This window comes from Rutidosis leptorrhynchoides, chromosome 1 (genome assembly GCF_046630445.1).
Source record: "Rutidosis leptorrhynchoides isolate AG116_Rl617_1_P2 chromosome 1, CSIRO_AGI_Rlap_v1, whole genome shotgun sequence".
NCBI classification, from domain to species: Eukaryota; Viridiplantae; Streptophyta; class Magnoliopsida; order Asterales; family Asteraceae; genus Rutidosis; species Rutidosis leptorrhynchoides.
The window spans coordinates 4,325,018-4,330,919 of NC_092333.1; the positions used below are offsets into that span (position 1 = coordinate 4,325,018).

The following is a 5,902-nucleotide window of genomic DNA, read 5'->3' on the forward strand; positions in this document are numbered from 1 at the left end:
GCCTTTCAAAAAAAAAAAAAAAAAAAAATACAACCCTTATGGTTGTCGTTAGCAAAATTATTATTATTAGTATTTTATTATTTTTATTATTATTATTATTATCTACAACTAAAATTCAGGATGATGAGTTCAATAGTTCATATGTATCAAATACCATCATATACGAAGTACGGATTACGGAGTATCAAATATTACCGTTAGTGATGATTAGTGATTCATTACATTAAAATTAGAAAACCGCGTTAAATTAACGATTGATAAACGCCGGTAATTAGACCTCAACCAGCGTTTATTTTACGCAATCCATACTTTATAAATACACGGCATTTGTTCTCATTTTATCCCATTATTTAATCCCTCCTTTATTCGAAATTAGGGTTAGTCCTGTATCCCCCAATTTCTATTCACACTATATACGAGTTTAGGGTTTTTCTGGGGCATTCTGTCTCCCAATTTCTGGTTTCTCTTTCGAATTTAGTCTTTTTAGGAGGTTTTGATTGAATGATGATGTCAACCGTTGTAGCAGGTATTTAACAAACGCTTTGTGCTTCCGAATGAGATCACCTTGAATTTGGTAAGACTAAAATCGTTCATGGCCTTTTTTAATTTCTTCTTGTTGTCTTGATATAATAATGCTAGGTTTTTTTGAAAAATCACTTCATTTATTTATTTATATGATAACAACCAAAATTCTTTTCATAATATTATTTGTTATTGATTTAACACGATTTATCCTTCAAGAATGATGAAATTATCAGTATAGCGTCAAGATGCAACCTTTTCAAGAATAACCTAAATGTTGAATTGAACGTATTTTGAACATGACATTACAGCAATCGTGTATGAATATTTCTGATCATGTGGATACTAGTGTTGATTTTCATATCTATTTTATCTTATTATATGTGGTTGTTTTTCTTTAAAGCTTATGGATGTTGGGATTGATGACAAGATTGTTGATTTCTTTGATCCACAGTTGTGGGACATTTATTGCATTTTTATAGTATTCGAGGTACAATCTTTTTTTGTTTGTTTGTAAGGTTGTTATTAATATCTGATTCCTACTTAAATAATGTGTTTTATTTGTTATTTTTTATTTGATTTCGACTTTTAGAATTTTGTAAGCAATCTGCAGCTTGCTATATGCAAATGTCACAGTTTGGTCCTGGTTAATTGTTTTTGAAGTGCTTGGGGGTCTTCTTCTATTTTCCTTTCATTGCTTGTACATATGTTTCTTTCAAGTGCTAGTGCAGAGCTAGTTGATCATTCTTTTTGTTCTGCCTTGGTTGCTTCAGGGTTCTGCATCTAAAATATTTCAGGGCTTTGTAGCTGTATGCAAAATCAAGAGATAATTATCCTGCTAATATGAGCGCCCTACTAAGTTTCAATGCTGCTATATGTTGACTGTAAGCATTGTGAATAGTAGATATTTTAATTAAAAACCGTGTATAGGAGACTTATGTTTATTTAAAGTTTGGCAGTTTCTTAATTTTATTCTCTCGGTGTAGATGATCATGATCATGATATGAGAAAGTTTCCATGTGATATCTAATGAGAAATGAACAATGGCCGAAGATGGTGTAACTTGTAAGTGAACTAACCTTTTATTTACTTTACAATCTCTCTTCCTCCACTTTTAAGTTGTCTAAATTTCATCACTACACATCTGAAAAACATTTTAGATAGAGATTGTTTTTGTTTAATGTATATTCTCTAAACTCTTAGTAATAAGTATACAACATTATTATGTACATTTTCTACATCATTTCCTGATATTTAAAAGTCAACTTTTTGTTTAATGTTTCAATTCCATTACAACAAAATAATTGCTTCGTACATGCCAAGATTTTTTGGTGGAAACAGCAAAATAATTGCTTCTCAATGCTAGTCTAGTCATCCCAACTTTTCCATAAAGTACAAATTTGAAAGGTATCAGGTAGTATATATGCATGTCCCTCAACATATTAAAAATGACGAGCAACGTATTGTATTTTATCCTCTAACCCTTAAGATATTCCCATAATTCCTTGTAGCTCCCGAGATTAGGAGCTTCTCACACCTGTATAATAATGAAGAACACTTAATACTTTCTCTTCAATGTGATATAATTATTGTAAAGAACTTTCTACCAAAGTTGAGGAGGTAAGAAAACGTAAAAAAAAAAAATGTCTGTTTTTAAGCTGTGGAAGTCATCTTCCCAAGAGTATTACGTTACAGAACTCTTGCCATAGCTAAATAAGGGGAACATTATTGAATTGGTGGCTGTAAGCTGAAGCTGTCTTCAGGTAATAGTTAAGCAATTATAGTATCTCAATGTTTACATTTCTCTAAATCCAAAACCATTATTTCCCCTAAACTTGTATGTTTATCTGTGTGTGTTGGTTCTAGTGTATGATAACAAGATCTCTAAACTTATGGCCACACCGTGTTGAATGGAACTGGAGAGTGTATCCTAGACTGATTTTTAGGAGGACTTATAAACTCACATTATACCTAGACTGATTCTTATTTAAGAACCTCGAATTTGACTATCGTAAAGAATATAGTTATACTCTATCACATGATATTTAAAGTATGATAATGTTTTGGTGAATCTGTCTGTAGCAACTCGTTGCTTGAGAATCCAAAGAGATTATATTACTTTGAATCTGTTTGTATCTGGACTGTTTATAGTACTATTAGTTTGTAATATAAACAATATTATCTCATCAACAGAAGTCCATGTGCCTTTCTTTCTGCATGAGTACATTTCACGCATGCCATTTTCGTCCAGATGTTATAGCAGCAGTGGAACATCTAATGGTGAAAAGGGTTTTCGATCTTTCTTACATCTTAACTTTGTTCAATTAGATAATGATACAAAAAACCTGTTGCAACATAGTAACCCTGTTTTTGACCTGAGAGAAACACGGGTATCTTTCTTGCGTAGGCTGTGATCTTCTGGGATACCTCTTAGCTTATATTGGATGTCCCTAGGTTTTCTAGGTTACTGAATTAATGCTTGTTTGCAAAGTTATGCTTCTCATTCTCTTTGCTAGGTGATGCACTAAACCAAAGTTGACGACATTGAAAATATAGTTTCAAGCTCTCAGCCCTTGTGTATCTTTTGTAGCCAAATCAGAAAGGTAGACTTTGAGTGCTGAAATCTTGATGCGTTTTAAATTTATGTCATATTAGATAACATAAAAGGCTTTATTCATGATAGTTATAGCCTACTAACAGGATGAAAGCATGATTGCTTATCAATCATCTTATAATTTTGTAATAGGTTGGAGCCAGTGAATTGTGTGATTTTAACGAGTTGTTGATATGCTAGATTACAACTCTCCCATGTATATGAACACACCAGGTAGTTACTAGATTCATTTGTTAGTGGCACTTTAAGATGGAGCTTACCGTTGATGGTCGTGTGAAACTATTGCTTGTTCTAGGTTGTGTTAACTACTGCCCATTTGAATGTTTCCTTTTTTAATTTATATGTTATTTGATTTGATTTTTTTTTTCCTGGCAGTTTACTCGGTATGTTATGTTGTAGGTACATTTTCTCAATTGGAGATAGCCAAACTAAATCGGTGTCATATTTGTTTAATGAGTATATAAAGAGTGGGATCTATCTTGTGTTATCCTTTAAATTGGATTTTTTAATTTAAAATTGCCAGTTCGTTCATTTGGTGTTACTTATCAGGCGCGGTTAACTATCCTGGGTTCAATTATGACATCATAGTACAACTCTCAGGTGTACAGAAACACACGGTATATTTACATAATAGTTCCTTTGAAAATTTGTTTGTTACTGGCATCACAAAGGAGCTAACTATTTAAGATTGTGTGAGACTTGTTAGTGGATCTGTGTGCAATACTTTACATGATAGATCATTATTAGCCTATTCATTGTAATTGTTAGCTTTTACTAATCAGTTATTAAATAGGTTTTATTGCTTTTTTAATGATGATGACACATATTTCTCCTGCAGTTGTGTGCCACTGAGGTCAACTACTTTCACATTTAATCTCAGAATGCTCTTTGTACCATCTATAAATCAAATACTGACGTTGTCCCAAATAATCTGAGGGACAAAGCTCACAAGCTGCTTGATTACGTTGTATGAGTTGAATCAGATGCATTCTTTCCAAGGTTCAGCAATGATGTGGGTTCTGTATGGCCAGATTTTTCAAGATTAGTCATGAGGCATTGGCTCTGAGATGACGTCATCACAAATATATTGACCTGATGGGTGAATATATTCGTAATTATTGAAGCGGATATATGAAAATGTCCAGTTATATGATAAGAACTTCGTTGTACTTTATCCAAAAATGATGGCAACCTCGTGTTAATTGACCTTGGAGAGTGTGTCCTTCTGCATGAGTTTGTTGAATATCAGAGGCTCAGATGTGGGGTAGCATTTCACGCATGTCATTTTCGTCCAGAAGTTAGGAGTGTAACATCAAATGGTGAAAGTGGTTTTCAATCTTTTTTATATCTCAACTTTGTTCCATTATATAGAGATACAAAATGTGTGCTGCCTCATAATAACCATGTTTTTTACCATAGAGAAACACGGGTAACTTTACTGCACAGGTTACGATCTTTTGGGAAACCTTATCTTGCATATCATCCTGATCTTTTATTGGATACCTTACCTTATCTTTCCGAGGTTTCCAGTTTAGTGTATTAAAGCTTGTTTGCAAAGTTATGCTTCTCATTCTCTTTGGTAGTTGAATTTACCCCAACTTTGTTAAACAGTTACAGCTAGTAGTACGGCTGCTGGCCAAGATATTTTATTCTAACCGCACCGAGTAGCATAAGCCATGAACAAATACTAAAAAATCTTGAAATCGATACAAAATGAAAAAAATTAACTTGTTGCTCATAAGATCTTCATCTGCACATGACTCCCTTTCATAAATAAACATCTGACAGACTGACTGAATTCAAGTATATATTGTGTGATGATTTGAGTTTTGAATTGTTTATAATTTATAATTGTTTATAAACTGTTACATGGATGTCCATAGCGAACTTATCTAGTACAGGCGGCCACAAATGATTAAACAAAAAGTTGTGAGTGATGAACTAGGTGTTGTCTCTTTCATTCAGAAGTCTTGCCAAAGCTGAAGTTATGTTTATCACATTTACATTATTGAATATGGTGCTTGTATATGGAAGTTGTCGACAGGTACTAATCAAAAACCTCTATTTACTCACACTAGCGGTTGTAAGTTATGCTAATTTTTTAAACTAAGGAAATATGATATGCCATGTCATCTTTTGGTAAAAAGTATTAGCTAATTAAGTTTCTGTTCGGATCCATGAAACTCGTGACCCACCCGTTATGATGTTTTTTCTACCCGCCGTGGCCTGTCTACCTAGCTCTAATGACAAGTATTTTAAGTTTATTTCTACCCACCCGTTACGATTTTGAAATTTTATTGGAAAAATTTTGGATTTTTCAACTTTGCCCTAGTGGATTTTTTTTTTTGCCCAAAAACCTACAAATTTTACCTCAAAACCTTCAAATTTTGTCAAAAAAATCCTGGTTCCGCCACTGATAGCGGGTGTACTGTACATACATCTTAATTAATCGGCGCTCATAAATATTTAAATTTATTATTAATTTAGTAATTATAATTATTTTTGATATAATGTATAAAGAGAAGAGAAAAGAGATACTTATCGAATGAAATTAAATATAAATGGATAATTTTAATTGTAAATGAAATTGTAAATTGCCTCCTAAAAGGCTTTATTTGATATTGTCATCCCCAATCAACTATTTCCTATAAAAACTTATAGTGAAATTCAACTAAACAAGTAGAGAGTCTAGGGCACGAAATTACAAATTAGGGTTTTATTCGGAAACATAACACATAATCAAATTCATCTTCTTTCTCGTCTTTT

General features: G+C 32.6%; 1 long non-coding RNA gene across 2 annotated transcripts; it reads left to right on the forward strand.

Moving 5' to 3' along the window:
* The first annotated feature begins 371 nt into the window (after window positions 1-371).
* Window positions 372-5,001, forward strand: LOC139886388 (uncharacterized). 2 transcript variants are annotated; one of them, XR_011772419.1, is made up of 5 exons: window positions 372-574; window positions 1,296-1,406; window positions 1,509-2,285; window positions 3,536-3,736; window positions 3,975-5,001. It is a non-coding gene; the product is annotated as an uncharacterized lncRNA (long non-coding RNA). The 2 variants fall into 2 exon arrangements; XR_011772418.1 differs by having other exon boundaries at window positions 1,509-1,587; window positions 2,716-3,736.
* Window positions 5,002-5,902: the final 901 nt, after the last annotated feature.